Below are 22,762 nucleotides of genomic sequence, written 5' to 3'. Positions count from 1 at the left end.
TTATAGGAGCATATTCAGGAGGTTGTTTGTTTTTGACTGGTGCAACCAATTTTATCAGCAGTATACAAAGCATGGGATAGTGAATCTAAATCTACACTCACTTATCATCAAAGGTCCTTTTGTTATGGTTGTAATAAATTCTGTTGGATATAGTTTTAAAAATATAATCGTATTTTTTATAATATAAAGTATGATAATCATGGTACTAGAAGGTGAAAAAGTATTTATGGGTATGTATTTGAGGCATTGAAGATAATGTATCTCAGTTGAGTAGTTTTCTGGTATGTCATTATCACAGCTCTAAGCCTAACTAGTACTCACATCAGCAGACGCTAGGAAACCACGGAAATGTAATTATCTATGTACAGTCATAGAAGGTAACAGATTCTGCCATGCAAGTAATGTCCACACATTTGTAGCGAGAAAAAAAAGCAAAAAATTCTAACACTTTACTGAGCATTAAAAGTAGTGTTCATTGGAGCTTTGACTGTTATACTGATTGCTTTGTAGGATAATAGAAAAAAAATAATTCAAGATCAGTTTTTTTAATGGTAGTGTGTTGGAATGATTTATTGATAAAGGAAGTGATTGCATCTTTTACTAGATAAAAGACCATCTAAAATTAAAATACTGAGGATGAATAGAGGCCAGTTGATTCTCTTTATATTTTTTATATTTTATATTTTTTCTTTTTCTTTTCTTTTTTAATTAATGTTTTTCTTTATTGTCAGAGAAGTACAGAGAGGTTACAATTTCATATGTAAGGCATTGAGTACATTTCTTATCCAACTTGTTACCTCCTCCCTCATTTTACCCCTGCTTCCCCTCTCTCCTGTCCACCACCCCCCCCCCCCGGCCCCCACCCCGGACCCATAAGTTGTACAGTTGGTTTACATCAAATGGTTTTGTAAGTATTACTTTTGGAATGGTTTTCTTTTTATACTTTGACTCTCGATTTTCGTATTCCCTTTCCTTTCCCTAGTTCCAATACACGTCTATACAGTATCCAGGGTACTAAAATCAGTTACAGTAATAGCAGGAGTAAACCCACAGGAAGGGAATATGAGAGAAAAAACAGATACAGTTTCACATGGTATGTTGAAATTAACTACAACAATGATATACCACTTATTTCCATAACATGGAGATCATTTTGCTTAGCATTATCTTATGTGTTTATATGGACATAGCTATTGAGCTATTGTGATCTTCTGTTATGTCTATCCTAGAGATGTGCTAACTATTCCCTATGAGGTTGACTTTCTTATCTAGATAAATCTATATCACAAGGATTCAAATTTGGTCTTTATAAAGTCCAAAGAATGATATATTTTACTATAAATACTGTTCACAATTTTTTAGTGATTGTTAAACAACTATGAGACTCCCAAGTTTTTTCCTCTTTTTTAATTTGAAAGATAAGCTGTATTTTTAAATAGCACATTTGCTTAATAAAACATCATACAATCAACAGGATGATTTTTATTCCTTAACATTCCTCCCTGGGGAAGGCACTTACCCTAAGAACTATTTTGCCTGATGACAAGTAGCAATTGCACTTACTTTGATAGTGTCCAATGCACTGCTTAGCTTAATTTGAATCTCTTTGCTAAATGGTTTAATTAATTTTGCATTGTGCTTACTGACTAGTTTTAATTAGCAGTTAAATCAGTTCAGTTAACGAAAAAAAATGAAGGTGTTTACATGAATGCAAATCACAATGAGTTCTTAGGGCACAATTCTAAGGCTGTTTCATGCCATTGAGATCAGATTTCTTCAGGCTTTGCTAAAATAAATAGATAAATAAGCATTCTACATCTATAGTGTTTCTAAAAAAGAAAGAAAGAAAGAAAGAAAGAAAGAAAGAAAGGAAGGAAGGAAGGAAGGAAGGAAGGAAGGAAGGAAGGAAGGAAGGAAGGAAGGAAGGAAGGAAGGAAGGAAGGGAGAGAGGGAGGGAGGGTGGGAAGGAGGGAGGAAGGAAGGAAGGAAGGAAGGAAGGAAGAAAGAAAGAAAGAAAGGAAGAAAGCAAGGAAGGAAGGAAGGAAGGAAGGAAGGAAGGAAGGAAGGAAGGAAGGAAGGAAGGGAGGGAGGAAGGAAGGAAGGAAGGAAGGAAGGAAGAAAGAAAGGAAGGAAGAAAGCAAGGAAGGAAGGAAGGAAGGAAGGAAGGAAGGAAGGAAGGAAGGAAGGAAGGAAGGAAGGAAGGAAGGGAAGGAGGGAAGAAAGGAAGGAAGCAGGCAAGCAATAAGCAAGCAAGCATTCTACATCTATAATCTTTTCCCCTTTAGTAAATTATGAGCATTTGCTCACTGGTCTTCTACTCCTTTGATGGGTAATGAGGAAAGTCATTGTCTTTGGCCAAAGTGGAGAACTTTCAAGGCATTCAGGGAGGTGCTTTCAGTCCTTCCTGGAATATCTCTATATGTGAGTATCAAAAATGCTAATACTGTTCTTCCCGATGTTGAATTTTTCCTTACTTAGTTTATAGAGGTGCCATGAACTATCTATGGGTAGTTAGATGATGCCACACAAAACACAGCCCTGATTTGTGGCTCCTTAGGGAGTTCAGTGGCTCAGGTTAAAGAAATAAAATAACTCAAGTTTTAAATCCTGCTTTCATTTTTAATAACCCAAGTTCTTTACCTACTGGCTTTTCTTTATAAAAGTCAACTACAAATGATTGTCCATTTTTCTACATCTTACTACTTTAAATGTCAGAAATTTTATTTCCTGAATACTGTTATTTCTTTTAAAGGCTGTCAGCTGTATTGTTTGTTTTTTTTCTAGAGGAGATCAAACATTGAGGAACTAAACTCTCAGTTTTAGACTTGACATTCAAAATTTTATATAATTTTAGGCCAACTATGTAACAGAATTCTCTAGTTATACACATAATTGGGTGGAAAAGAAAGTGGATCTGCATAAAACTAAATATTAAAGGCCAAGTGTATGTCTCAGTATTTGGGAGGATAAGTCAGGATGACTATGGGTTCAGTCAGCTTCGGCTCATTTTGAGATTCTATTTCAAACACAATTTTTTTTATAGGAAGAATGAAGGAAAGGGGAGAAGAAAACTACGATACAAGATATGATGTCAGCTAGGTACTGATGGCTCACAGCTGTAATCCTAGCTGTTCGGGAGGCTGAGATCTGAGGATCATGGTTTGAAACCAGCACAGGCAAGAAAGTCCATGAAACTCTTATCTCCAATAAACCACCAGAAAATTGGAAGTGGTGGTGTGGCTCAAAGTGGTAGATTGCTAGCCTTGAGTAAAAAAGCAGAGAGACATCACTCAGAACCTGAGCTCAAGCCCCAGGACTGACAAAAAAAAAAGATATGAATGTGAAAATCTTAAAGTACATTCTAATTCTAGAGCTTTCTGTATATATATAATAACTGGAAGATTTTTTGAATGTTTAGAAATCATAGGTTAGAGTATTTTAATAATGACACATTTTTAAATCATCTTCAACTATATCCTTCATTCCATCTTACTGGCATCACAATGATGGGTTGCTTGGCTTTGATTAGGCTGTAATAACTCCATATAAAGAACATTATTTATGGGACTAAAAACCATTTTCTATTTTATAACTTAAATCATTTTGTGACATGAGTTGAGAAATACAGCATCACCCATTACCATCAGCAATTTGGCTATTATTAAAGAACAATTGTGGGACAGTTAATAAGTCTTAGGGAATAGTTCATGCTGAGATTGGGCAAAGGAACTAGTCAGACCTGAAAATGAGGGCAGGAACAAATTCCAATAATAATCTTGTTGATGGATATACATGAATCTGGTAGGAAGCCCAGGAAACTTGCAAACAGTGTCATATACATAGCAACCAGAGAGAAAGTAAAATAGTTTTACCAGGGACAAAGGGATATGTCACTGCTTGTACAAATGTCTGGAGAATTCCAATTGGCATCAGGTTATTATCACATCATGATTTTCAAATTTGTTTCACTGGATTCTGCTTAGAAACACTCTCCCATCTCTATTAGTGCAATTATGAACCCTGAAACTTTCCAAGGTTGACTTCAATATTCATTTATTATTGTAATTATTCATTTTTCTTTTTATGAGGTCCTCTCATAAGGGGCTTCTCACAAACAATACCTGGAAGGTTATATTTCAATAAACAGCATGCTCATTTTGGTAGTATTACAGAAAAGTATTAGTATATTATGACAAATCAACTCTTAATTTCTGTAATTGGAGATCAGTAAAGATGATGATGACTCCTGGTGCGTTTCCAGTAAAGTAGTTTTTACAGTCATTAAAGAAAATAGTAGTTAATTTCAGTGATGATGTATAATGAAAAGTGAATGAAATTGACTGATAGATACCTTTACCTGAATGAAGCAAAAACTCTACACACATATTTCGATTTTAGTAAAATACTTATTACATTCTATTAAAAAATATCAAGTGTTGCTCTCTCCTTCATTACTAAAGGAAATTATCAATATCTATAGAATTATATGCTAGGCAAGTGCTCTACCAATTTACGTACTTACAGGCTTCTTATTACTTTGCTTTTGTGACAGTTTAACTTTACCAGCATGGCCTCACATTCAGGGTCTTGGATTATTGACTTGTGCTACCTTGCTGTGCTCATACTCTGTTTTTAATTCAAATATATTTACATTTTAACTATAGACATGACTATTTAAAATCACCATTGTTTTATTTGAGCTCACACAATTTCATCTTTTCACTGTTTCCTTTTCTTTCTCATGAATCAAATGACTTTGGTATCCTATTTTCGCTCTTTTGTTAACTTTTTAGCTATATTTATTTTAAAAATTACTCTAAGTACACAGTAGCTACTTTTGTTGTAGTCTCTGCAGGATTTCCCTTTGCAATTTCTTTCTTCAACATCAAATACCTACTTTACCTCCTGGTTTCATCAAAATTCTGTGTCCAGTGATAGACCTAGTCCTTCCAGGATTCTGTGTGTGTGTGTGTGTGTGTGTGTGTGTGTGTGCGTGTGTGTGTACGTGCATGTGAGTGCGTGTGTGTGTGTGTGTGCTGTGCTGTTTGTTGTTGGTATAATGGCAACATTGCTTAATGACTCATATCTCAGAATGTGTCTATATCATTAAGTGGTGAGTCACTGTACAGTGGAGGTTTAAATATAAAGGAAAAAGTAAAGTGGGACAGAAGATTTGGAAACAGGTTCCTCACTCAGAAATCCTCTAGGTATCATGGCAGTGACTAAACATCCAGCCCAATCCATATTGCTACCGTGGTTTCAGCCTTACCTCATGGTTTTGGTGGAAAGGTGTTTGTAGATCTGCTTTGCAGACATATCATAGTGATTAATTACAATAATTTCTCCCACAGCTGGGATTATCTATACGTGAAATATTTGGGAGCATCATAGACATTCCAAGAGGGGCCTCTTGAACTGGGATAGAAACAACCAGTTTATTAGATGGCCACAAATAACCAGGGGCACATATAGGAGTACAAATTTGCATGGGAAAGACTGAAAATTCTATCTGTAGTCACTCAGAAGATAAATGAGGAAAAGTACCATAGATACAAATAGCAGGGTCCATTACACAATAAAAAGATATTATCAGACACATGATGAAGATAAATTCTACCGCATGTCATTTCTAACACGTTATTATATCTAATCTATCATCTTGTTAATGTTATTTTAAAAGAAACATTAAAGGAAATTAAACTACTAGAACCTGAAAACAGATTTGAAAGGCCCATGGAACAAAGGAAAACATTAAGATTTTGCTATTAGGGCTGGGAATATGGCCTGGTGGCAAGACTGCTTGCCTCATATACATGAAGCCCTGGGTTCGATTCCTCAGCACCACGTATATAGAAAAGGCCAGAAGAAGTGCTGTGGCTCAAGTGGCAGAGTGTTAGCTTTGAGCAAAAAGAAGCCAGAGACAATGCTCAGGCCTGAGTTCAAGCACCAGGACTGGCCAAAAAAAGCAAAAAAAAATTCACTTTTATATTTACCATATTTTCACAAGTCACTATAATGCCTGATCACTATTGTTTAAGTGATAAAGATGCTTAAACAAAACCACATATATATAAAGATGTTATTATTATTACATATACTTCCATATATAATATTAATAGTATATATTAATATATTATATTCATTTGTATAATGATATTACCATTAATGTTGTTAGACAGTGATCATGTAGGTTATATGTTTATATTGAAAGATGAGAAAATGATAACTTGGGATTCTCTTATTCTATTGAGTATAATTCACTTCAGTAAAAGGAGATTTGACATGTTGCATTAGTTCACCCTTTGTCCTGCTGTTTCTGTGATTCCCTTTCTCTTTCACAGATCAAATAAACTTATATACAAGACACAAAGTGGAGAAAATTATGAGAAATGAAAAACAAACAAATTAACTACATATGGGACATAATAAGGACCTCTTGTTTCCATTTCTTGGAGTTCATGTTGGTACACTTCATTATATATGGTCCTATGTGCTTAGCAATTGGGTTATTGAGATCCCTGTTATGAAAGTCATTGACATATTCTAGTGGACTGCATAGAACTGCAGAGCTTTTGCATGTGAAAGGACACAGCTAGCAAGGAAAATAGAAAGCCGACAGACAGGGAGAAGATCTTCACAAGCATTCAACAGTCAAGGTACTCATATCTAAAATGTACTTACAGCTCAAAAAAATAAATTCCCCAAAGAGAAATCCTCAAGGAAACAACCACCTCATGAGCAAGTGTTCTAAAGACAGACTTCTCTGAAGGGGAAGTAAGAACGGCCAATGGATACATGAAGAAATGCTCAACATCTCTGGCCATAAAAGAAATGCAAACCAAGATAGCTTTGAGATTCTGCCTTTCCCCAACTAGAATGGCCATTATCAAGGAATAGAATAACAACAGATGCTGGAAGGTAAGTCTTATGTATATGTCTGGATGTCTAGATGAAGGTTGTGGATGATTCTTAGATAATTTCTACTTTTAACACTTAAGAGGAATTTCTAAGCCAAGGAGATCCAGTTGTGCTTCTCCTACTTATACTTAGTTATAAACAAGGACAATAAGTGATATTAACAGAAGCTTTTAGCCCCCTCTTTTTATTATGCCTTCTGAAATTATGTGCAAAATGAAGCTAATTATGTATGGAGTTGAAGTCATAATTCACAAAAATGAAAATCAAAAGTTAATTTCATTAATTCTGGCTTGAATATTGCCAAACCCTTATGGAATCATAGTTTTCCACAATTCAACTATTATGAAGTGGGGTGAGGTTCAACTTCTCAGCAAATAAAGATTGTAGTAAGTTTTATTCTTCTGGTATTTATAACAAACTTTGTGACACTCAGATGAAAGATGTTGAGAACTGCAGGTGACACGTACTAATATTATTTTTCTATCCCTGGAGATGAAGTAGTTGAATTTTTTAATATAAAGGAGAAAACATGACAGGAACTTTACAAAAAATGGACAGAGTTTTTAACATAAATTCAACTTGTAGCAACAGATTAAAGTCATTCAGGTTAATTATTTGGAGACCAAGTTGTAGTGGACAAGCAGACTCTCAAAGTGATGCTTGATGGAATTTTTAATGGGAGTGATATTATTCCCCCAAAGATTCACTTTTCTAAACTAGCTATCAACTCTCTAATACAGATTTTTGACAAAAAATTTCTGTTCAAGCTTTCACAAAGATGAGCAAGTAAAAAATTGTTACACATGTTTTGAAAATTTAAACCAAGCAGCTTAAACAAATTTATCCCCTATGAAAAGAGTGTTTTGTTGTTGTTGGTGGTGGTGGTGGTTATGGGGCTTGCACGCAGGGTGTGGGTGCTGTTCCTGAGCCTCTTTGTGCTCAAGGCTAGAGCTCTGCCACTTGAACCACATAGCACTACTTCTGGGTTTTGAGTGGTTAATTGGAGATAAGAGTCTCATAGGGACTTTTTTGCCCTGGCTGCCTTCAAACTGTGATCCTGAGATCTCAGCCTCCTGTTTTATAGTCATGATGCACAGATGCACAGCCTGAACTCTTTTTTTGTTGACATTGCAAAACTGAATCACTCAACAGTCTTCATGTTCTCTTCTTTATTCTGTCCAGATAGATTTTTCATTTCTTTGAAAGTTTCTGCATAACTAATAGCATGTATTTGGTAATTCTTACCTTCTTTTTGGATTGGTAATCATTCCACTTAGAAGCTTCCAGACAGTATCACAATGGTACAAAAAGAAGCTGTTTGTCATTGCTTTGTAACTGAGATCTCATTGGAACAGTGAACATTCAACCATAAATTGGGAAAATAGAAAGGGTACATGACATATATGATGGTTATTGACTGTGTTCTATGTAAGTCACTGGGTTACTGTCATTTTCAACAAATATTCAGATTAAATTTTAACAGTATTTAGGATCTAAGTTGGTCTTTCCCTCAGAAAAATCTGTGCATAAATAACACTTCTCAGAATGTTTGTATTTCATCTCAAACAATGAGAATATTTTGGAATTGTCCAAACTTTATATTTCCACTCAAGAAACATTTTAATTCTATAATTGTTCTTTAATAGTTACAAAGAAGTCAGTGATTTCTCAGAAGAATCTGTGTTCAGTTTTGATTTTACAACCAATGATGATGTTTTACATATCAAGTGCATAGCTCTGTCACTCTCAGAGATATTGCTCTTTGCTATGGTTGGATAAGTGTCTCCTGAAGGATGCATGTTAATGGTTTGGCTAGCAGCTTGTGGCTCTGTTGGGAGTTTATGGAACCATTAAGAAATAAAGTCTAAGCTGGGTGCTGGTGGCTCATGCCTGTAATCCTAGCTACTCATGAGGCTAAGATTTGAGGATTGCAATTTAAAATCATCCCAGTTAGGCAAATCTATGAGATCCTTATCTCCAATTTATGATCAGAAAACCAGAAGAGCTAGCCGTGGCTCAAAGTGGCAGAGTGCTAGCCTTGAGCAGAAGAGCTTGGGAAGAGTTCCCAGTCTCTGAGTTCAGGCCACATGACCAACAATATATAAACTAAAATAAAAAGTGAAGTCTAGTAGGAGGTTTTAAATCACTGAGGCTTACCGTTGAAGACCATTGTGAAGCCTTGATCTTTCTACTCATAACTACGTTAGGGTGAGCAACTTTCTCTGTCACTCTGTTAATCCCAGCTATCAAGTGCTGTTGTCTCACCAGAGTCTCAAAAGGAATGGGGTCGACCATTCGTGGATTTTGTGCTTCAATATTGTTAGTCAAAATACCTTCTCTCAAATTCAGGTATTTTGTTACAGGAACGGGAAAGTGACTAATACAGTAATAAAAAATAGAAGCTGCACAATATCTTTCTCAAACACCAACTCTATAAAAGCCTTCCTTCCAAGTCCTGCCCCATGATCCAAGTCAGCAGTGGTATAAGTGGAGCTATTTAATGAGATTTTATTATTATTGTTGTGTATAATATCACCATGGAGATAACGTATGCTTTTAACACTTTGAAAATTAGGATAAAATTACATTCACAAATATTACCACCTCCAGAAGAGTAATCAATAATAGTTTTCCTGAGTCATATGATTCAAATTTAAGACTAAGTCAAGAGCATATGCAGATGCAAAAATACCATGGTGCAACTCTTGAGCCATCAATATACACTTAAAAATGAATGACAGGAATATAAACTGGTCTTGTCTCAGATGGGCTACTATAGTGAAGGGAAACCAGAGAGGATAATATTCCTTTAAGTACATGTGTGAAAATGGAAGAATGAAGCTTTCTCAAATTGGTTTGGGAAATGAAGAAGGAATATGAGAGAAAATGACAGAGGGATAGGGCTGATCCAAGCATGTTGTATGACTATAAGGATATATGAAAAAAACCCTCCGTATAGTTAATTGATGCCAATAAAAATGGAGAAAATATCTATATAAAGAGTTCAGAGGCAAGTAGCAGAGTTTTAAGAACAAGAACATAGGAATTAGATCTCTAGGACAATATAGAAATACTTTCAAGCTTCTTCTTGAAGCAAATAAGCGATTAAAAATATAATTTAACTTTATAGACCTACTACCCCAATTAGTTATTTTAGTCTTGTAGTGTTGAAGATGGTTTCCAATTTACTCAGAGTTGTATAGGACTATAAAGATGTAGTGTTGAAAATGGTTTCCAATTTACTCAGAGTTCTACAGGACTATAAAGGTTTGTTGACAGCAAAATTTTGAAGAAAAAGCTTATAGAACAAATGCTATACAATATAATATATGTATATATAATTTATCTTTTTGACCTTTTATTAAATCAAGTGCTTCATGTAAAATTCATAAAATGCTAGTTATAAGTATAGAAATTATAGGTAGCATATGCTTGGGTTTATGATTATGATTGTAACTACCAAAACTTTTTATAAGAGTATAGTCCTAATCTGGGCACCAATGGCTCATTCTTATAATCCTACCTACTCAGGAGGCCAAGATCTAAGGACCAAGATTCAAAGCTGGCTAGGGCAGACAAAGATGAGAGATTCTTATCTCCAAACAATCAGCCAAACACTGGAAGGGAAGACATAGCTCAAGTGATTGAACTTTAGCCATGAATGAGTAGGAGTGTGAGGTCCCGAGTTCAAGCCTCAGTACTGAAACCAAAAAGTAAAATAAAAAAAATAAAACAACTGTGAATATAATCATTACCAAAGATTACTTTCAGTAATAACGAGATAGATGGCATAACAATACCAACATTACTTGCCAATGAAATTAGAATATACAAATAAGAATGACACATTTGGGAAACTTCCTTCACAGAATGCTGAGTGCATGGATACATCCATTCATGTAATTTGATGTAGCTTCCTTGTCAAAGGGTATCTTCTTCATTGGGTTCAGCTTTTTATCTGATCAATTCTGATAATCACATTCTGATGAAGGAGCCTGCAAGAGGCATTGGTAATAAAAATGTATAGCACATGACTCCTGATGAGCATGCCTCCCTCCATTCAGGAGGACGTCAGGAGTAACCTGTGCACTCATGGAGCACACATACTGTATCATAGGCATGCTTGGTCAGTTGGGAGACCCCCTGTGAGGATTTTCCCAGAATGACCTCACATTGTGCACTACCTAAAACATTTGACCAGGTGGCACAGGTGTGCAAAACAACATGCCATGGAAACAAAGCCCAGTATCGATATCAAAGATATATATGCACCGAAGACACTACTCAGCTTGTTGTGTAAACTGGGGCTATGTCATGTGAAGACACTACTGAACATCATTACAGGGAACTAGAAAGTTGGAAAGAATGACGAAATCTCCTCCTCTAGCCTTCAGAGCTTTCATAAGCCAGCCTTTCATTAAGTGAATTCCTAAAAGTTGACCAAATTCTTTTAGACAGAGGCAGCTAATGGCTCAGCAGGCGTGTGATGCACTTGCTTTAACGCAGGCGCTGATAAAAAAAAAAAGATCCTTGAGGCTGCTTTTCCCAGAGTGTTCACAAGCTGGGGGAGGGGGCTGGGAGGAAAGTTGTCTTCAGTGGTTTCTTTCATGTCCTAAGAAGGATGGTCATGTGTTTTAGTTTAGCTGATACATTCCAATAAAATGATTTTCAAAGAGAAAGGACAAATAATAGAGGTTTTACATATGGTGGTAGTGGATGTCACATGGAGCTAATTTTCTCATACACAATATATTTGTTATTCCCCAAGCTGGTTATAATCATTTAAGACCTCCTTTTATTCAATTTTGCCTAATAAACTAATGAAATGGCCCAGTGAAGTCTTTATGGTCAGTATAATTTAGGTGAGTGACTTAGTCTACATTTCCTTTAGGATATTAATGATATATCGTTATCCTTTTAGGTTTTTCCTCTCATAAATCTCATGGAAGAGGAATAGCCTCAAGTTTGGGTAAAATTACAATATGTATATTTTAAATAATTTTCAGTTTCATGAAAAGGATACAGAATTAATTTCTTTTCTGTGTACAAAATAATTATTAGCAAAATGCTTTTCTTTTTTCTCGTGGTGCCAATGGAAAGTAACAGCTGCCATTTTCTACTTAATATTTCTTATTAAGATGACCTTAGTTTGTTGATATTATTTACTAATATGCTGCTTTTCATATTAGGTCAATGGCAACAATGAATTCACTAAAAATGTGCATTAGAAAGAGCATCTCAACTGAAGCAATTGAACTGGGAGAATAAAGAATGACGTACTGACAAACAGAAGAAGATTTAAAAATTGCGATTATGTAAAAATTGTCTATGCAGAAAATCAAAATACCTGTCACAGTGCCCACCCAGCACTCAGGAGGCAGAGGTAGGAGAATCTCAAACTTAAGGACCACCTAGCTTACCTTAGGTGACTGTCTCAAAAATACCTTCATTCTGTTTGTTTTGTTTTCTAATTGTTAATCAAATGAAGGCTCAAAGTGGCTCTGCTTCAGACTTACAGGGAACTCCAGAGTGAGCAAGCAAATTATCTTGTCCCATAGTCCAATTGTCTCTGTGGAAGTTAGGTTTGAACTCCATTAGAGTTAAACCAAAATTTGAGTTTCTATAAAGATGACCTTAAATTGCACATGTTCCCCATTCAATACAATTTTCCAGGTATTCGTGTATTGTACTATATATTAATTTGAAGAAAAATATTTCAAATAGCAAGATCAATGATCGCATAAAATCTTCTAAGTTAGAACACAGAAGAGCAACAAATAATCTGTCTTTCTCTCAGATTAATGACACTTCTTAAATACAGTGAAGCTATGAGAATGCTGTGTTCTCCCCAAGAGACAAGAACAGGAGAAACCGTGCTACTAAACTTTTCTTTTCTTCTTGCTTTTTGGTAAGATAGTTTGTCTGCCAATTCCAGGCTAGGAGTTGTGCCATGAGAGGCAGGAACCCCAGGCCTACAGGGCTCTGGAGTTGGTGGGTAATACGAAGACTTGGGTGTAGCATGTGAAATTTTCTTATCTGAAATAAGGAGTTTGGGCAAGTAATACTTAATTGTTTGTTTCTACTCTGAATTAATATCTTCTACTATTTTGCCTTAATTTAGGGGTTACAATAAGTTTTTTGTTTTGTTTTTGCCAGTCCTGGGCCTTGGACTCAGGGCCTGAGCACTGTCCCTGGCTTCTTCCCGCTCAAAGCTAGCACTCTGCCACTTGAGCCACAGAGCCACTTCTGGCCGTTTTCTGTATATGTGGTGCTGGGGAATCGAACCCAGGGCTTCATGTATACGAGGCAAGCACTCTTGCCACTAGGCCATATCCCCAGCCCCTACAGTAAGTTTTAATACTTCTTAACCTCACATATATTCTGTGAAGGTCAATGGGCTTTCACCTATGATAGAGTTGAGTTTTTACTGACAGGAAAAAGAGATTCAGCTCCAATGGTGCAGGAATGGCCACCATACAAATTGCCATTGGGTAACCAGGTGCCCAATTGATAATACAAGTGGTTGGTCTTATGATGTTTGCCAAAATATTATATGAAATGATAAGATTTTTAATAAAAATGTATTGTTGTTACTTATTTGAAATTTCTGGTTGTATCTTAGATTAGTGGCAGTGATGGATATAAAACTTTATCTGATAATTTAACCCTTTAGAAATCATTTTCATTTTCCCCCATTTTCACACCTGTCATGCTGTCTGTAGCACTCACTACAAAAGAAATTTCATTTATATTTTCAAAACTGTTGGTCAAGAGTATAAGTGTCTGATTCATGGATTTAAATATTAGTTCTATCAGTCATTGTGATCCAAAATCACAGGGAACATGCAGTAGTCAAATCAATCGGACAAGCTTAATTTAGGCAGGTTAAATTTTTTTGATATACATAAATCTCAGTAACACAAGTCAGAATCTGAACTCTAGTAGACATAACAAGGAGGGATTGTTCTGCTAAAATGGAGGCATTATTCAGAATGTTATGCACCCACAGTCTCAATAAAAGTCTCTAAAATATCAATACCGTCAGAGGATAGCCTTAGTGAAGTCAATAGACCTGAATTCTAGTATTGGGTATACCAATCACAACCTCAGATGAACTGATTAAAACCTTTACATGCTGATTGTCCAAATGAAAACCAAGTAGGAACACTTATATGTGAAAGTACATTGAAAAAATGAAGAGGCAAAATGAACAAATGGCTTACTGTTGAAATATAAATCCATATGCATCATGAGGATAGTGCTATGGTAGGTAGAATGGGCACTTATTAATTAATAGTAAACCTTTTATTTCCAAGTATATTGTATTCATCTTATCTTCAGTCTACTTGGATCAGTAACAAGAATGACATAGCAAGTTTTACATGGTTACCTTTGCAAGATTATATCCATAATGTCTTAAACAGTTGCTTAAATTGAACAGGGAGCCATTATATTCAGATTTGGTTCAAACCTTCATCAATAAAGCAAAAGTAATATTGAGTTTAATCAGCATCTAAGAGTGGATATATCATTTGATGCAGGAAAAGCCTCCCAAGAGAAGGATGGCAAATGCATTTACTCTGGTCTAATCACAGCCAGTTTAATAGAAGCAAAATTTTGTTCATTTTGATGCCAATACCATATGATAGTTTCTAGCACAATTAAGTGTTTTGTTGTGTTTTTTTTTTCTCTTTAGTCATACATGTTTAACGCTTATGTTACAAGGACTTATACATAACACTGAAATAGGTTAGCATTGTTTTAAAATTTTTATTCCCTAATTTTTTTAGGACAAAATTTATTTTCTGGAGAAACTAGAGGGAAATTTAGGTTTGGTAGCTTTGTGAAATTGTAAAAGTTCTGTGATTCTATTGAAGTTTTATGTACAACTTTGTAAAGAAGTGAGCTCAGTTTTAGTAACTTACAAGTTTCATTTCCTCTATAAGTAAACAGATGTTCTTTCATGTGGATTCAGTTCAGAGGGAAATAGAGAGGCTTTTTTGCTATATATATGGAAAGGTGGTATACTGTTGGAGATGTAAATATGAATAGGTCACAGTGGTAAATAAATATGTTTGTTGTGTTTCCTGATGAGGAGAGCTGAGATAAAATGAAATAAATACATTCATATATACATATATACATACACAAATAAAATTTCCCCATAGTATGTGAAGAAAGTCTACTTCACTAATTAGTAAGCCACATTTTTAATGTCGTAGGCTATTGATTTGAAAAACAATAAATAGTTCACTTCTTAGAAGCTATATGAATTCTTTCTGATAAAATTTTGCATGCAATTGTGTTTTCTTACAATTTGTCTGAATGGTACAGTATAGGAAATTAGTAGTCCACAAATAATAAAAATAGATTTATTGGCCTACCATCTTCAACAAGGTTAAATTTACTTGACTTCCCAATTTAATTATACGGTAGGAGTGGATCTTACTTTATGGGGAAAAATGAATTGTATCTCTGCCACAATCTCACACTGTATGTGGTCTCATCTCTTAGTCTGCAAACAGGATTCTAGAGGTAGAAATCTTGTCCTTCATCCCAATTCAGAAACCATTGGGAAGTCTAGTGGTTATAACATGAATGGAGTGTTGTACACAATGCTGAAATTGTCTCTTCATTCTGAGACTTAGAAATCACCAAGGTATTCCAGAGTTGAAAGGTCCAATTCTCCCACAAACAGAAGTTTGTGATCCACTATCATTCCTCCACCCAACCATACTAGACTGTGATAAATAGCATGGATTAACATTAAGATTTTCTCCTTGTAGCTTGTGTATCCTTGAGAAATTGCCTAACATTTTTTTAAAACATCCTATTCTTTAAGGATTAAATAGAAATGCATTTTTGATATAATTATAGCACTTTTCACTTGATCTGTGCTAAAAGACAAACAAGTGACAACAATTGAGACACTTTCACATTATAGCTTTGCTAGTACACAAATCTCTAAACACAAGAATTAATGGCAATAGTGTAGTGACTTATAAATTGAGAAAACTTTCATTCCAAGTGGATACTTGAAACTGTTGCTTACTAAAACTTTCCCAATTTCCAATTAGGAAGAATTAAGAAAAGTTTTAACCTATTTTGATAAGATATATTTTTAAATAAATAATAGTATGAGAAATGTATTATGTTATCTCATTTAACTCAGCTTAATGACTATAAGTGTTTAGGGAATCATTCATTTTCTCTACTTTCCCCAAATGTCTTAAAGATAATGTTGTATGCAAATATGGATAAATTTAGAAACATAGAACAAGTCAGATAGGCCCCCAATTCCCTTTACAAACTGAAATACAACATATTAATAAAAATTACAACTGTTTTTTATTGTACCCAAAGTTCTGTAGAAAACTATTTTTCTGCCCTCTTTACATATAGTATTTATATAAAAAAGGAAGAGTTTTTCCTTTTGAAAACAATTGCCCTGTCAGCCAATTCAGTATCTAAATCTTACCTTAATTGACTATAAGTCAATATACATATAAGTACATATAAATGTACCTTTTAGAATATTGAAAAGTTATCTCTATCTATAATATGTTGTTATTTGGGGGTTGGAAATTTAATTTTTTAACCAATATGCACTCAGGAAAGTTTAAAGCATTCAATGAACCTCTCTCTGCTCACTATCTGACATATGGAGAAGGTTTGCAAAGCATCCGTGTGGCTAGTTTTGAGCTCTCTAGTTTTGATCCATAGACAGAGTGCAGAAGTGATAGACAACATTTCCTGACACTAGATTTGTATGAAAACCCTGTGACACTGTGTACACCTGTCTGAATCTAGCCTGTCTTTCACAGAAAGGCTCACAGTTCTGGATGCACACTCACAGACGCTCACAGTGGATAAAAGGACCCCTCACAGAAGAAGGTTGTCTTGCCAAGATCATACAAGGCTATAAAGAAGTGTGCCAGCTTATGTGTGCCAAGGCACCTATGGGGAGCTCACCTCCTACTGAATCTGGTGCAGATCCCTGACTGCGTTCAGTCTGCACCAGCACTAGCTGAGTAATCTTCTCACTTGCTATTTCATAGCACAGTGAAATGCTCAATCGAGGAGATATGTCTTACTATTCACTAGGGAAGACTTTTGTCTCTAAAGAGGCATCAAGTATCTTATCTTACATAGTTTTAGCTTCAAGTAATAAACTGTCCTTAATAAAAGGCAAGGGGATTCGTTAAATTTTGTTGTTGTTGTCAGTCATGGGCTTGAACCTAGGGCCTGGATGCTGCCCCTGAGCCTTTTCCCACTCAAGGCAAGTGTTTTACCACTTTGAGCCACAGCATCGCTTCCAGTTTTCTAGTGGTTAATTAAACAAAAGAGTCACACAGATTTTTCTGCCCCTGCTGCCTTTGAACTGTGATTCTCAAATCTTATACTCCTGAGTAACAAGGATTACCAGCATGAGCCACCAGCAGCCTACCTATTTTGTTAATATTTATAATCTCACACTGACCATCTCTCTTAGTATTTTTCCCTCCTTATCCATTCTTTCTCCCTGTAGGTACTTAAGGAAATTGGAAATTTCAAGCATTTTTCCAAAATTGATTGTGATGACAAGACATTATTATTATTGTTATTGTTATTATTATTATGATGATTTATTTTGCTGGTCATGGTTCTTGAACTCTGGGCCTAGGCACTGTCCCTGAGCTCTTCAGCTGAAGGCTAGTGCTCTACCACTTGAGTCACAGTGCCATTTCAGGTTTTGTAATGGTTAGTTGGAGATAAAAAATCTCACAGCTTTTCCTGCCTGGGCTGGCTTTGAACCGTGATCCTCATATCTCAGCCTCCTGAAGAGTTAGGATTACAGGCGTGAGCCACCAGTGCCTGGCTCATTTTCTTTTTATTTTACCTCTAATACTGGCTTAATTTATACAACATATGCATATATTTATATGACATATACATGCAAACATATATAGGTATGTAAAATATCCTATTGATTGCTTCTATTTCTCTCCCCAAAGATAAGTACCCTTACGATTTGGCCCACAGCTATCTTTTGGCCTCCACAGGTGATTGTTTCCAGGACCCCAAGCACACCAAAACACAATGATGGTCAAGTCCTTATATACAAGATATAATATTTGCTTATAACCTACACATAAGCCCACATGCTTAATAGCCTCACCATATACTAAAAACAGTGAATACAATGCAAATGGTATACTAATTGCTGTTACACTATACTGATGTGGGAATTCAGGCAAAATCATAAAGTCTGTAGGTGTTTAATATTAACACCTTTGTTTCAACATTTTCCATCTGTGGCTGTTTGGTTGCATCTGTGGATACAGAGCTCACAGATAACAGAGCACTTGACGGCATGTCTAGTCTTTTGGAGTATGTGTCACAAATAAATTATAGCGTGGTTTATTTTCTTAGTCTGGAATCAATCCAAGGCATTACAGGCAGCCCTTCAGTTCATACTTAGTAGTTTCAAACATGTAAGTAGTACTGTAAGATGATAATGTCACCTAAAGGAAGTAGAGACATGAAGAAAAAGGCCAATGAGGGCCAGTTATTAAGTGGGTGCAATTTACATTTTTAATAACTTGCAGAGGTTAGTGTCACATTTTAAGTGAATATCAACTCTTCACTGTCTGTTTCTTTTTGTATTTGCATAAGCAATTGACAGTTCATTAAGAGCTCATTAGAAACATAGAAGACCCAGGGATCAGAGGAAACAAAAATAAAATCTGAATGAAATAAGGATAGTAGGTCTAACTGGCACCATCTTGAGCACATAGTGGAGGATAGCAAATTAGGTTAACTGTTGCCATCTTGTCTTAACTTGGGAAGAAAGTGAAGTCCTAATCCTCCTCCCCAGATGATGGGCGTTCCTGAATTCCTAGAGGCAGGGGTTGGGACTTGGGCAATAGGTTAGTGGACCTGGCAGCCTTGAATCATGAACTCTCAAGCAGCCTGTAACCCTGCCTCCTGACCAGGACCCTGCTTAGACACGGACCAGCTCACGCATCATTACAACATGTTTCTTGTCTCTTGGCTGTCCTTCATTCAAAGTGGTGTCCCACTTCAGCTCTCCATTGAGTTGATCTGGTTTGTTGGTATTGTTTTTCTGCTCTTTCTGTGCTTTGCTACTGTTATGGTTCAGTTTTCTAACAGTGTTAAGTGTACTTAAAGCTACAAGTTTTCTGGGGATAGGTGTTTCTTTGTTTCTCATTACTGAATTCCCCTACAACGTAGTATTTGTAAGAAATAGACTTTATTTGTACATTTCCTCACTACCTCATATGATTTTGAAATACCCTATGACATTGATATGAAAGGCAAGGAAGCTATTCAATCGGACAACAAGGTAATCATTATTTTTATAGAGTTTATTTGTCTAAGTATAAAATAATTTATCCATAATTTTATCCACAGGAAATGGTACATATACTCCACATGCTTATGTACTAGTTATATAGATAGAGACATCTGTCTACATATATGTAAGTATATGTATATATAATACATATGTGTGCATACAACATATGCATATATAATTACCACTATTATGTATATGTATGTATATATAATACCTGCATATGAAATAGATATATCTCTAAACTTTATATGGTTCTAAATTAAGAATCCAATCCTTTACTTTTGTATAATCTATGTGAAAAATGAACTACTTCTCTTCTGTGTAAAATACGTGCAGCATATAAATTAGGTCTTTTATACTTGCTAATACTCTCTTGACCCAAACCAAATAGGCAAAAATCAGATCTCCTTTGAATAAGTACCCCTAAGTCTTTACCTACCAAAATCCTATTGTAAGCCCAAAGACGTTTGCACACTGGTGAGCTGCTGCCTATTCTTAAGCCCTTTGTACTGCATTTTGTAAATCACATGAATGCAAAGGACTCTTAAACACTCAGAAATCAATACAAAAGGAGCAGTGGGAACACATTTATTCCTGTTTTATTCAATTTCAGGGTGGCTGCAGTTTTACTTGACCAGATGTTATGGAGTTTCAAAGTCAAATCTGTTCATTCCCAAGCTAATAGAGGCTATATTTGTCAGCATTAAAAACTTGGAGGAAAATGTTTTTAAAAGAGGAACTTGTAGCTACTACTTCTTTTCTTTGTGTATAGCATTTTGTAAGCTAAAATTGAAGATATGTAGGTAGATAGATGATGATGATGATCATGATGATGATGGATAGATAGACAGACAGACAGATAGATAGATAGATAGATAGATAGATAGATAGATAGATAGATAGATAGAGAGTCTGTCAGACAGACATGTAGTCCATTTCCTCCTCCATTTGTATTACTTTATGAAGAAGAAGAGGAAGAGGAAGAGAAGAAGAAGAAGAAGAAGAAGAAGAAGAAGAAGAAGAAGAAGAAGAAGAAGAAGAAGAAGAAGAAGAAGAAGAAGAAGAAGTAGTATAGAAGGAGGAGGAAGAGGAGTTGGTGAGGAAAAGAGCTGCAGTCTATATTTAGATCATTTGTACATTCCTTACTGGGATACATTTGAAAGCCCAATTTGATCTCAATGGCATAGCCTTTGTAACATAAAATAAAACATCGTGCTCACGAAAAGTAACGACATATACATCCAGTCCCTTTCATGACAGTTGGTAAAGCTTAAGCCTTTCCTCTCTGTGTGGCAGTTTCCCTTCCCTTTCTTTCTTTCACTGTGACAAGCAGCCATTGTCCCCTTGGTGAGATCTGCAATATTACTTTGACCCCAGCCCATCAATCTGCCTCAATTGGATAATGATCTGTAATCACTTTCTTTCAGGGGAGTCTATAAATTTGCCAAGGCCCCATTCTTTTCTGAAGGACTCCTTATGTTCACTCCCATTTGTGCAAATGCACTCTCTTTTGCAGGGCTAAATAGCCATGCACATGGTCCAATCTGTGAGGAGGCACCGGGTGGTTTCTGTTGATTTTCCACGCTCCAGTCTCTTAAAGGAGACTAAGTGTGACATGCAGGGACCCAGTGGGGGGTGCCCTGAGCCTGGCCACATCACAGGCAGCCGCTTTTCTCATTAAGACTGACCCATCCTTAGGTCACTTTGTGCTACTCTTGTAATCAATGAGTCTAATGTTTAGTGCTAAAAAAAAGTTACAAGGGAGATGGAAAGGAAAAGAGAAATTAGAAAACACAGACTAAAAACAGATCTTCTAATTCTTAGGGAAATACTTTGCCAGTAGAGGCTAAAAGCAACTCAATTTATCCTATCTGTGATTTTTTCAAATAATCTTGGTGGTATTTGTTCTGTAAAACTTAAAAGTGATTAGTCCCAACTTTTCTCCAGTGGTCTCCATAAGTCTCATTAAGTAGGATGAAAGACTCCATAACCAAAGCTAAAGCTGACCAGGTGGCCAATATCTGGAGCACTGGACCAAAGAAGGATTTGGTTTAATAGTATATGGACTCCAAAGTGATTCATAGCTGTAGTCAAATGGAACAAATAAGACCCCAAACAAGCATAAGACATAATCAAAATGGCATCTACCTTAAAGTGGCTTTTTGGAATCACACTGGTGTCACATACAGCAGAGTCTCTAAGGGCTGTGTAAGATATAAAATGAAATGCATTTTGAATCCCTCTGTTTCCCAACACAGAATATTCTCCTTCTTTCATTCTCTCTATTCAACTCCTTGCTTTGCCAGTTTAAAAACATAAAAATCAAATGCATTTTAGTGAAAATACATGTTCTAATGTGAAAATGCCAGGTGCATCAAATGTCATGTGAACAGTGTGTGTCTGTAATAATAGTGATTAGCAAGACCATGAACACCATTGCAGAACTCTGATTTGATTTTAGCCAATCTTATAGCAAAGCAATGGTGTCTTCCATTTAAGTTTAGAAAGCACAGGTTCTGGAAAACAAAGTGTCGTGAGACTATGCTGGAGAATGACAAAGAACAATAATCTATTAAGTGAATTGAACAATTAAATCATTACTTTCTTAATGTTCTAAACATGCACACACAGAGAAAACACGTACTGTGCAAGTATAGATTTGTAGATTTTAAAGGATAATTAAGAGGCAGACACTCATGTAGTGATCACACACTGGCTAAGGAACTGATATTTGCCACTGAAACATTGAAGTGAGGGGTTAAAAAGAAGCAGGGATTTTTTATAGGCTAGTAGGGCGCTGCTGTGAATCCTGAGTTATTTTAGGCTGAGGAACTCTCCCAAAATACACAGTAAACCTGACAATTCTGTGAAAGAAGACTCCAATACCAAAAGTGGTGGAGTGACTTGTTTAGGGTCTCACATGATTAGGGCTGAGTCAAAACTGCATCCTACTCTTTATTCTGTCTTGGCAAGGGCCCTGTCAGGAAAACCTAGAAAGCATCATTGTAATATGAAAAATTGTGTGCTTACAAATTAGAGTCTATGCCTTATTTTCCCAGCAATGTAGGCACTGAGGAAAAAATACATTCAGTATTATAATTGAAGTCATTATAGCTTGTGCAGTGTTAGGCACTGGAAAATTAATTACTTTAAATATGGAGAAAAGAATTTGGTTTGTTTATAAAGTGGCCATGCATAAAATCATTCTGACAATTTCAAATACTGAAGCCAGAGACATCTTTAGGATGTTTGCTATTACTAAAGATCCAGTGCAGAATGTGTCACATCATTATTCAAATTATAAAATGTGTTATGGATGTCTAATTTTAACTCAGCTTTTAGAATTGTGATTATCTAGCTAAATGTTAATTATAAAATTACAAGAACTAGAAAATAAGGAACCTGTGGTGACAGTAAATGCCTTTTCTAAGTCTTTTCTAAAATGGCAAACTGAAAGTTTTTTCCCAACAAATGGAAAAACAATAA

The sequence above is a fragment of the Perognathus longimembris genome, chromosome 6 (genome assembly GCF_023159225.1).
Source record: "Perognathus longimembris pacificus isolate PPM17 chromosome 6, ASM2315922v1, whole genome shotgun sequence".
NCBI classification, from domain to species: domain Eukaryota; kingdom Metazoa; phylum Chordata; class Mammalia; order Rodentia; family Heteromyidae; genus Perognathus; species Perognathus longimembris.
Note: the sequence above shows the minus strand (reverse complement) of the source record.